The sequence below is a fragment of the Saccostrea cucullata genome, unplaced genomic scaffold, assembly GCF_032062105.1.
Source record: "Saccostrea cucullata isolate Sc308-1 unplaced genomic scaffold, CSIRO_AGI_Scuc_v1 ctg2575, whole genome shotgun sequence".
Taxonomy (NCBI): domain Eukaryota; kingdom Metazoa; phylum Mollusca; class Bivalvia; order Ostreida; family Ostreidae; genus Saccostrea; species Saccostrea cuccullata.
In genome coordinates, this window is record NW_026935538.1 from 42,952 (window position 1) to 54,523 (window position 11,572).

General features: G+C 34.5%; 1 long non-coding RNA gene across 1 annotated transcript; it reads left to right on the top strand.

Annotated features, from left to right (window-relative positions):
• The first annotated feature begins 7,768 nt into the window (after window positions 1–7,768).
• Window positions 7,769–10,294, top strand: LOC134243177 (uncharacterized). The gene is made up of 4 exons (XR_009986989.1): window positions 7,769–7,846; window positions 8,109–8,213; window positions 8,542–8,705; window positions 9,971–10,294. It is a non-coding gene; the product is annotated as an uncharacterized LOC134243177 (long non-coding RNA).
• Window positions 10,295–11,572: the final 1,278 nt, after the last annotated feature.

Sequence of the window (11,572 nt, forward strand, 5' to 3'; positions counted from 1 at the left end):
GCAGTGTGGTCAGTTAAAATCATTTGTGTTTTAATTGGATTATTTGGATTATATTTCATGAATTCGTTGTCACGACCTATGACATTCGGTAAGTACAAGATTTAGTATAGATTGCATAAAAATAAATAAATGCAAATGGTTAGGTTGAAGTTCAAAAAGGGTCAACATGGTCAAAGATCATCGCATGCCACAGTCGACAAATTTCACATTGTCAAGTTATCTCCCGTTGCGGACATTCAGTATATAACAGACGCAGATCCAGAATTTTTTTTTTCAGAAAGGGGGGGGGTGTCACACCTCAGTCAAAAAAATCAGCCCAAGATTTCCTGAGATGGAAATAAAAAATAATAATAAAAACAATGATGGTGGAGTCCCTGTTTTCTAAGGGGGAGGATGTCCAAAGTCATTTTTATTCTCTACAGTACATATATAGTCTTATTTAAATAACTGCTAATTCCAGGGGGGGGGGGGTCTGAACTCCCTAACGACTGACTCCCTGTACCTGAAATGACAATTGATCTTCTGACTCCATAATAGTAGAAAATTTTTTCATTTGACTATTGATACATATTTTGTTTCCTATGTTTATGTATTTTTGTTTGTCCACGGAAACTTTAACCTTGCCCATATTTTTTAAGTGGATTGGGCTATACACATGGCTTCAATATTTCATAGGTAAATTTCTTTTGGCAAAACCTTTTAATGGGTACCACCAATTTTGACCTCTTGATCTCTTGACCTTGGAGTTTGACCCAATTTTACAAGAAAAATACCTTGAACTTGGCGTAAGTTTTGAACAGGTGGTGCTAGGACTTTCATGCTCTTACATGTGTAATCATTGTGAACTTTCAACAGGTATAATTATTTTTGACCTAGACCTTAGAGTTGAATCCAATTTAACTTTAACCTTGGCAATAACTTTTGAACAGGTGAGGAAGTTCTAGGGATTTCTCCCTTTTTTCACATTTGTATTCCTTGTGACAAGACTTTCCCTTTGATACCAACAATTTAGACCCTTTGACCTTGACCTTGGAGTTTGACTTACATTTGAGAAACTTCAACCTTTGCCAAAAGCTGCCATAACAGTTGCTGTCACAACAAACAAACAAATTACTAAAAAAAACACAGAATACATGTACATATTTTATATTCAACAGATATACATCTGGTCATATCTCTAGTTCTCCCTTGAATGAGACATGGTGATATAAATTTTAAAAAATAATTATAAGAGTTGAAAAGGTTGTGCATATTGAAATATACTAAGCTCTGCGGATGAATTAGATATACCAGTTTAGCTTTATTTTGCTACCCAAAGCACCTTGATTAACTATTTATAAGCATACTGTTTTCTGAAATGTACTGATTTCTGTTGTCCATCTGTTTATCTGCAAACTTTTCACATTAACTTCTTAAGAACCACTGGGCTAATTTCAACCAATTTACATTTAAATATGCAGGGTACTTTTTAAGCGCCCGGATCGATAGATCCCGGGCGTATATTGTTTTTGTCCTGTCTGTTTGTCTGTTTGTCTGTTTATCTGTTTGTCTGTTTGTCAACTTTAACCTTGGCCATAACTTTTGAACAATAAGGGATAGAGACTTCATATTTGGTAAGCATACTCCACTAATAAAGTCCTTTCAAATGACTTCAAGGTCAATGACCTTGTGACCTTGACTAAGACTTATATGCTAAAAATAGCTTTTTCCACTGTTTGTCATAACTTTTGAACCATAGGAGATAGGGACTTCATATTTGGTATGCATACTCCACTAATAGAGTCCTTTCAAATGACATCAAGGTCAATGATCTTGTGACTTTGACTGTGACCTATATGCTAAAAATAGCTTTTTACACTTTTTGCCATAACTTTTGAACCATCAGAGATAAGGACTTCATATTTGGTATGCATACTCCACCGATTAAGTTCTTTCAAATGACACCATGGTCAATGACTTTGTGACCTTGACTGTGACCTATATTCTAAAAATAGCTTTTTCCACTGTTTGTCACAACTTTTGAACCATAGGAGATAGGAACTTCATATTTGGTATGCATACTCCACTGATAAAGCCCTTTCAATTGACATCAAGGTCAATGATCTTCTGACCTTGACTGTGACCTATATGCTAAAAATAGCTTTTTACACTTTTTGCCATAACTTTTGAACCATCAGAGATAAGGACTTCATATTTGGTATGCATACTCCACCGATTAAGTTCTTTCAAATGACACCATGGTCAATGAATTTGTGACCTTGACTGTGACCTATATTCTAAAAATAGCTTTTTCCACTGTTTGTCATAACTTTTGAACCATAGGAGATAGGGACTTCATATTTGATATGCATACTCCACCGATAAAGTCCTTTCAAACGACGGCAAGGTCAATGATCTTGTGACCTTGACTGTGACGGATATGCTAAAAATAGCTCTTTACACTTTTTGCCACAACTTTTGAACCATAGGAGATAGGGACTTCATATTTGGTAAGCATACTCCACTAATAAAGTTCTTTCGAATGACACCATGGTCAATGACCTTGTGACCTTGACTGTGATCAATATGCTAAAAGATTTTTTTAACTTTGTTGCCGCCGGGCGCGTAGTGTTTCACAAACACATCTTGTTCCAACATAAATCTTCTTCTCAAGAACAGCAAAGACATTTATTGTCCCCATTTTTGCTAAAGGTAGGGTACATTAAATCTCATTTGTTTGTCAATCTGCCCATCTGTCACAATAAATTTAACCTTGGTCATCATGGTCGTATATTTTGAATGAGAAGAGATAGGACTTTTATATTAAACATGTGTATTAGTATTAAATGGGACAATACCATTCTACGTACACTATGATTTTCATTACCCATGATCTTGAAGTTTGACCTAATTTCCTTAAAAAATTAATTGCTTTGAATTGATCATTTTGAAAGATAAATGAAAGGGCATTCATATTACCTGTGATAAGACCTTCCAAAATGTATCATGACTTTTTGACTCTGTGACCTTGACCTTGAAGTTTAACTTAGTTTTCATTAATGTTGTATTTCCTTTTCATTGAGAAGAGATTTGACTTTCACATTTCAAGTGAACATTACCCATAACAAGAGGCTCCCAACATGCTATGATTTTTTACCCCTTGACCTTGATGTTTTAACAAAATTTCAAAAGAGTGAACTCTCCCAAAAGATGATAAGACCACTGTTTAAAACAAAAAAGGAGTTTAGGAAAGACTGGGCTTTTTCCATAAAAAACGTCATTTTTCAACCCTCATTTGACCCCCCGGGCAAAATCAAAATTCCGAAACCTAACTGCACATCTACATGACCCAACCAACCATCTCCCAAAGATGATTAGGATGCTGAATAAAATGTAAGAGGAGTTCAGGGAAGATGGAGATTTTTGCATAAAAAACGTCATTTTTCGACCCCCATTTGATCCCCCAGGGCAAAATCAAAATTCCGAAAGCTTACTGCACATCTACATGACCCCACCAACCATCTCCCAAAAGCTGGTTAGGCTACTGAGTAAAATGTAGAAGGAGTTCAGGGAAGACGGGGCTTTTTGGACAAAAAACGTCATTTTTCGACCCCCATTTGACCCCCCGGGGCAAAATCGAAAATCCAAAACCTTACTGCACATCTACATGACCCCACCAACCATCTCCCAAAAGATGATTAGGCTACTGAGTAAAATGTAAGAGGAGTTCAGGGAAGACGGAGCTTTTTGCTTAAAAAACGTCATTTTTCGACCCCCATTTGACCCCCTGGGGCAAAATCAAAATTCCGAAAGCTTACTGCACATCTACATGACCCCACCAACCATCTCCCAAAAGCTGGTTAGGCTACTGAGTAAAATGTAGAAGGAGTTCAGGGAAGACGGGGCTTTTTGGACAAAAAACGTCATTTTTCGACCCCCATTTGACCCCCCGGGGCAAAATCGAAATTCCAAAACCTTACTGCACATCTACATGACCCCACCAACCATCTCCCAAAAGATGATTAGGCTACTGAGTAAAATGTAAGAGGAGTTCAGGGAAGACGGAGCTTTTTGCTTAAAAAACATCATTTTTCGACCCCCATTTGACCCCCTGGGGCAAAATCAAAATTCCGAAAGCTTACTGCACATCTACATGACCCCACCAACCATCTCCCAAAAGCTGGTTAGGCTACTGAGTAAAATGTAGAAGGAGTTCAGGGAAGACGGGGCTTTTTGGACAAAAAACGTCATTTTTCGACCCCCATTTGACCCCCCGGGGCAAAATCGAAATTCCAAAACCTTACTGCACATCTACATGACCCCACCAACCATCTCCCAAAAGCTGGTTAGGCTACTGAGTAAAATGTAAGAGGAGTTCAGGGAAGACGGGGCTTTTTGGACAAAAAACGTCATTTTTCGACCCCCATTTGACCCCCCGGGGCAAAATCGAAATTCCAAAACCTAACTGCACATCTACATGACCCCACCAACCATCTCCCAAAAGCTGGTTAGGCTACTGAGTAAAATGTAAGAGGAGTTCAGGGAAGACGGAGCTTTTTGCTTAAAAAACGTCATTTTTCGACCCCCATTTGACCCCCTGGGGCAAAATCAAAATTCCGAAAGCTTACTGCACATCTACATGACCCCACCAACCATCTCCCAAAAGCTGGTTAGGCTACTGAGTAAAATGTAGAAGGAGTTCAGGGAAGACGGGGCTTTTTGGACAAAAAACGTCATTTTTCGACCCCCATTTGACCCCCCGGGGCAAAATCGAAAATCCAAAACCTTACTGCACATCTACATGACCCCACCAACCATCTCCCAAAAGCTGGTTAGGCTACTGAGTAAAATGTAAGAGGAGTTCAGGGAAGACGGAGCTTTTTGCTTAAAAAACGTCATTTTTCGACCCCCATTTGACCCCCTGGGGCAAAATCAAAATTCCAAAACCTTACTGCACATCTACATGATCCCACCAACCATCTCCCAAAAGCTGGTTAGGCTACTGAGTAAAATGTAGAAGGAGTTCAGGGAAGACGGGGCTTTTTGGACAAAAAACGTCATTTTTCGACCCCCATTTGACCCCCGGGGGCAAAATCGAAATTCCAAAACCTTACTGCACATCTACATGACCCCACCAACCATCTCCCAAAAGATGATTAAGCTACTGTGTAAAATGTAGGAGGAGTTCAGGGAAGAAAAGTGTGACAGACGGACGGACGGACGGACGGACGGACATGAGTAACAACAATATACCCGAACTTTCTTTAGAAAGTGCGGGTATAACAAAGAGGAACACAACCAGGCTAACGATGATATTAATTGTAGCTACGCAACAGGAAGTTGCAACTGCATTTGGAATACATCAATGGGCTTTGCAGCCGTTAAGCTAACGTCGGAAGACCAAGAATTGGCCGTCTGCAGGTAACCACACCCAGGCATGATCGTCTGAACCCCCCCCCCCCCCCTTCAGCACCTCACGCGATTAAGAAGCTGTAAAAACTAACTGCCGCTACAATTGCTGGATGAAAAATCAGCATAAAAGTGCATAAATTGTTCGCAAGAGACTGAGAAGAGCTGGTATTCGTGCACGACATCCGTACGTTGGAAATCCACCAGCGCTTAGACGTCACAAAGGACATTTGGATTAGTTGAGACGGTATTCCCAAAGAATGACAACTTCGCTTTTCTACTCGCAACACATGATATGTTTAATTTAAAAAAAAACCCTCTAAAATTACTTTTACAAAAATAAGGATTAAACTGTAAACTTAGATTATCATGTTTCATCTGAATATGCGTTTCTTTTTTTGTTGAGTATATATTTACTATATTTGCCACACTTTGTTGATAGAATTTATAAGAAATAATTAAAGAGATATTTCAGAACCAGCATAACACATTTCACTGCAAAAAACAGCTTTGTGTGCAACCAGGATGGAAAAATAGGAATCCGAAATTAACAGTACTGTTATTGTTCAAAATGGAAAAAATGATAATTTTCGTCTAAAAACTCTTCCGCCACAAAATATAGTCCCTAGCTTAATTCTACTTGAATGGAATTTAATCGCTGTTTTTTCATTGAATATAGTTAAATTTGCATTGTAGAATTCAGATTTGATGCTAGAACTTAAAAATGATGCAGAATTTTATAAATAAATGACCTGACCAAAATACGCTCAAAATCTCAGAATCGAACGTCCTTAAGGGAAAAAATATCAGGATTTTGATTTCATTACCTTGATGTTACAGTTTGACCCTCTTCTAAAAAATCATAACTTCTAAATACTAAACCTAAGGTTTAGACTTCCTTATTTCACATGATTATTCCATGATATAAGGTATTTGGGTATCATTTGATTTGACCCAACAACCACAATTGTTTTTGAAATGAATTCTTAAGGAATGAGCATATTAAATCTAAGTCGTACAACTATGTACATTTTGTGGTATATGCACTGATTGTAAAATGTAAAATTAAGCGAGACGCAAATTCTGCGATTTATCCCCAAAAAATGGTATAATTATTTAAGTGAAAGGTAATTTTAACGATTTTATAATGTCGAGAGAGACAGTTATAACAACCAATGCAAAATTAGTTTATGGATATATTCATTTTATCGATCTTAAAACCCTCGCCAATAATGCAAAAATTGAATACTTTCTACAAATTCTGCTTAACCCCTTCACTTCCGTACCGGTCAAATTGACCGGTGGCGCGTTAAAACACGACTTCGCTAAAATAAGATCTCCGTATCTATTTTATGGTAGCACGAAGGTATATAAACTATATATCGTCTTTTTGGAAATTTTCTCTACTTTTAAAATATCTAAAAAGATTATGTCTTGATTGCCGATATTTAATCGATTTTACGTTGTGAAGACAAACGTGACTTTTTGAAAATGGCGTAATTTTCCAAAGCAATTGCCGATTTTCCAGACGATTGACATTTTTTTCCTGATTAACTTTATAAGGAAAGTATGCTATATTCTTAAAGCATATTTTCTCTGTTTTTAAAATATGTAAAAATTATTGTTGTTACTTTAAAGTATATTTTAAAAACAAGAATTTTCTTGCACTTATGTGTTTTTTCTCGATTTTATTCGTAATGTTTAAACAAAGCTCAGTTTTAAGTTTATTTCTGTGTTGAAATAGGGAAAACAAAATAAAGCTGGTAAAAGTAGAGAAAATTTCCTTTCCAACAAGCCCTTACAGGCCTTCTTACACTCAGTATTTTCTTAATTACGATAATTTGAATTTGTGACCTTCGCATAGTTTTTATGGAAAAATAGGTCAATATTTACATGTAACGTCAAGGTCGATAATTGTTGCGTCTTACTCGAAAAAACAAATTCTTTTATAAGACCTATTTGACCATTTAAATATATTTTTTACTTAAATAAATTCATAATACAAAAAATAGATTTCAAAAAACAAATATATACTATCGTTCTGCCTTTTGTGAATAAGAAATGTTAATTTATTCATCTACATGTAATGATGTATATATTTCATGTAGTGATATAACGTTACAATGTTGATAAAATTGTAGATTCCCTAATCGTCGATCTTTACTAAAAAAAATCAGATTTTTAATATTGTTGTATCTTATTATACTGTATACTTAATTTGCAATTTAGTTAGATCTATATTGGCACAAAAGTTCACAATACAAAAACTCGCATCTATAAATAAATACGACTCATCACTGTATGAGTTGATACGAATCGAAATAACCACGTGTTTCCGCTGTGGTGTAAACATGATGGTGATCCGAAATCTGAACGTCAATATTTTCATGATTATTTCACGACGAAGATCATCACATCAATGAATCAAATAATACGGACATGCCTTTGGTATTAGCAGGTGAGAATACGTGTACATTGACTGAATAGTTTAAGTTTAAAACGCATTAGTTCACGTTCAAAAGAAAATACTAGATCTTCCTTCATGTTTCAGTTTGCGTATATCGTATTGTTCAACCAATTTTGTGTTGCTTTTGAGCTTTGATGTTTTTGACAATCACTCGTAAGTTCAAAGTAAAATCAAAGTTGCATAATAATGGATAGCTGTTTTCAGTATGTTTGTACCAGTGTGTACATGTACGACTTTCACGTTGAATTTTTAGGGTGCAGGCACCATATGCAACAATACTTTCATCTATGAATACCCACTTGCTAAGCCTACCATGAACTACGAAGGCCAATTAATATGTAAGGGCACCAATGAACAGGTAAATTTTTGTTTTGGTGTTGAAAATTTCTGTATATTCTAAAATTTCAAAAAATAAAGTCAAATTTCATTTGTGTCATTCTCATGATATTGCATTCATACAAGTCTATAAACATTTGATTTATATTTTGAAAAATAAGTGTTTGAAACACATAATACAGTGTACTCATAATGCTTGATTATTCATACAAACACATGATTTAAACATGCAATATCTATTTGAATGAATGCCGAGATATGGAACAAGCTGTTTTTATAGATCGACTGCTGTTATATTTCCAATCTGCATAAAGTATGTGGTTAGAATTTCCATTTTCTCAATTTTTTAGACTCTTTCCAATTATCGTACATCATATACATGGGTGGTCAAACTCATTGGATGGTTTATCAACAATCCCATTCTCACGTACAGCCTTGCCCCAGGAATTTTGCCCTGAAGTAACATTTGCAGTCAATTGTCTCCTTTCTTTTTACAACCTTGGCAGCCATGCAGGTATCCAATCTATGAAAGTCATATAGGGACAAAATTTTTTTTAAAAATTATAAAAGTAAACCAAGTTCTTGATTTATGCCATCCGGTCTCTCGGATTGACAATCTGTTATAACAGATTGCCAATTCATTTTCACTGATTATCAATTTGTTCCCTCAAATTACACAATACGCTATCTCAGATTGTATATTTCATTCTCATAGTTTAAACAATTTGTTCCCTCAGAATGTAAACCCTTCCCATGATTTCACATGTTTCATTAAAATTATTTATCCGTACATATCGGATATGGTAATACATGTTTTAAGAATAGAATATTGTACATGTAGTATTTTACATCCTACCTTTTATTACATATAACGGTCCAAAATGAGAAAAAATACATGAATATTTTCAAATCCATATGCTTATACTGATATTTGTACAACAAAAAATCTTAGAGGTTTTTTTGTTACGTGTATATTAGAATAATTAAAAGTCATAAATAGAAAAAGTGAATATGGGTCCTGTGTAATATATTTCTAAAATAAATATACGTTGAATTAGTTATGAAAGAGGTTGGTAACAATCGGTTGCTGAAACAAAATAAACAGAACGCACTTATTGATTAAAATGGTTGGATGTATCTGTACATATATGTAATGAAATTCAAAAGCACAGATTGCCAAAATCATAAGACTTACGTTGTAACAAATCGAGGTCTCGAATTATTAATCTGTGAAAAAAAATTACCGGTATGTAATTCGAGATCTCAAATTATGAATTAAGGGGGCAAATTAGTAATCCGTAAGATCGGATTGTGTAATTTGAGATCTCGAATTATAAATCGAGGGAACGATTTCAAATAAGTAATCCATGGGATTGGATTGTCTAATTCGAGATCTCATTTTTTACTTTTTTGAAAAAATGACGTTCCCTTCATGGCTTTCGTAGCATAATTAAAATTAGATCTTCCATCCACTGCCAGGTTTTTTTATATGTTGGATAGCATAAACAGAGGTCTGGCTTTAGTTAGATTGCCAAATATGCTATTTGTTTTAGTTCAGTAATTTTACCATGATGGTTTACTACAAGGTTGTTGAATTATCAGTCCTGATACATTGACTTAGCAATATCATTTAACTACTTGAATTACATAATACAATTTAATTTTAAAAGGAAAATCAAATAAATGTAGTAATTTTAGCACTCTTAATTTTTATTTATAAATGTAAATTAATATACACAATGACATGTATCTGTTTCAAAATATTTAAATCTTTTACAGGATAGAAGCTGATCACTTGTACTTGACAGCAAATAATAATGTCTTGGACAAGTCAAAGAACTTCCTCCAGTCTTAGAGAGAAATGGCAGTTGATAAAAGAATGGTGGACACAAAGTAAAAGTGCTCTTCAACATTTTGTTGAAGATTTCAGTCTGATCTGGAATTCATCTTGCAATATTTCTGGATTTGTATATTTGGATATAAGCGTCAATTTTTCAACTTATTGACTAAACAGTTTTGGGTTAAATATTGCCAATGCTATCTATTATTATCATTTCCCTCCAAGATAACGTCAAGTCTTTATTGTACCCCTTAAACTCTGTTATACCAGAAAAATCTTGTAATGAAATCATTTTTTTTTCTTGTTAGATTAAATACATGAAAATAAAGATTATTTCTAATGACATCAAGAGAATGGATTTCTTGTTTAACAAAAAGATTGTATACATGTTTTGCTAGGGGTTTGTAAGAAGCAGACCAGAATTCTTTGCTTGCAAATTTTGTCATTCGCCATTTTTATTACGTCAACTATTAGATGATTTGGAATTCATCTTCAGCATTTCAAAATTGATATTTACTTACAGTTTAAAGCAGAATTCTGTACTGATATGACCTTGACCCCCATGAAGAACAAGAGTGTCAAGGTCAATTTTTAATACAAAAATGTTCTTTCATCTTTATGGCCCATATATATCTTACAAACAATTTCATGAAATATACAAAGAGTGTCTAGAATGTGTCCAAAATGTGAAATAACAAACATGTATATAGCCAAAAACTTCAAAATGATGTTGCTTAGCAACCACTTAAAGGTCATTAAACAGATATTTGAACTAAAATGATGCATGGATATTGCAGTTCTGATCCCTTCTTGAGAGTATATTCAGAATTTTCCATTTCAGCATCCATTGTGTAAAATTATGGCAAGAATATTGAAAAGTGTTGAAAAAAATTGATGAAACTTTTGCACTTATTTGACCTTTGACCTCCTAAAATAGTTCTAATAAGGTCAAACTTTAAGTCAATTTATCTGTTGTATGTCCCTTGTAATTTTATGACCTCACATCTAACTTTTATATGTGCTGGGATGCATAAATGTGTCTAGGATGAGTAAAAAATGAAAATTTCTGTCCGAAAATTAAAGAATTCTGTGTTGCTTAGCAACCCCTTTTAAGTAGTTATATGCAGAATTGAAAAAAAAGTTTATGTGTTTCATGTAGTACAGTATAATGCTCTTTTTTGGGTATATACCAAATTTCCTATTTCAACATACATCATACTTAATATTTAGCTTAAAGATTAAAAAGTATTAAAAAATTCCATAAAATTTTGCACTTAATTGACCTTTGACCTCAATTTTTACTAATAAGGTCAGTGGTTGAGAATCTAAATAGTCATAAAACATCATCTCTAAGAAATTTCCTACAAAATGGTATGCATTATGCCTAGCTCTCTCCTTGGATAAAAAAGTTAAAAATAATTTAATAGTGCCATGTCAAAAGGCCTCCTAAATCATGTAAAATGCGCCGGAAGAGAAAGGGTTAAACGGTTCTTGAAATATCGCAAAAATACACCATTCCTTTTTGTAATATATTTTTTCAA